Raw genomic sequence first — 737 nt, 5'->3', positions numbered from 1 at the left:
ATGAGATTCTTTATTTTCTCTAATGATTAAGCAGACCATTCTTCTTGGCAGAAAATCTCAAGTTCTTTTAAATTCTTAAACTGCCAGTTTAAGATCTCCCCAGAGTGGCTTAATAACATTGAGATCAGACGGCCAATCTAGAACCTTCCCCTTATTCTGTTGTAGCCAATGACAGCTGGACTTTTTCTTGTGCTTTGAATCTTATCATTCATTTATTCATTTTTTTTTAGCCCTTTGTCCCTTTTGGGGTCACGGGGCTGCCGGAGCCCAACCCGGCTACTTGATGGTTGAAGGCAGAGTATACCCTGGACAGGTCACCATTCATTAGTCTCCGTCTCTCCTTTCACCTTGGGAATCCACAGGAACAGCAGAGGATCCAGCCCAAACAGAGAGAGGGCTCCAGAAGAAAGTGACAGGTCAGTGCAGGAGGGAAGCAGCTTGGAACAGTACTGAACAGGGAAGTCAAAAACAGAGACACACTGGAACTCACTGACTCTGCAGCAGAGCAGAGGCAGAACAGGAGCCTCTCTTGTATGCACAGAGTCTCTAGAAAAGAAAGGTGTAAGCATAGTAATGTGACACAGTCTCATTTTTCTTCTTCTGTCAGGTGCAACAATGACATAATCAGTGGCATACACCCTATCGTTTCACAAAGTAAAGTCCTGAAAAGCAGGCAGCTTGAACAAACCCAGGGATCTGCAGTAAAACCAAAACCTCATACTTGGGTTTAAAATGGC

Source organism: Oryzias melastigma, linkage group LG20 (genome assembly GCF_002922805.2).
Source record: "Oryzias melastigma strain HK-1 linkage group LG20, ASM292280v2, whole genome shotgun sequence".
NCBI lineage: Eukaryota > Metazoa > Chordata > Actinopteri > Beloniformes > Adrianichthyidae > Oryzias > Oryzias melastigma.
The sequence above is the reverse complement of the archived record's forward strand: the minus strand, read 5'-3'. Positions refer to the sequence as shown.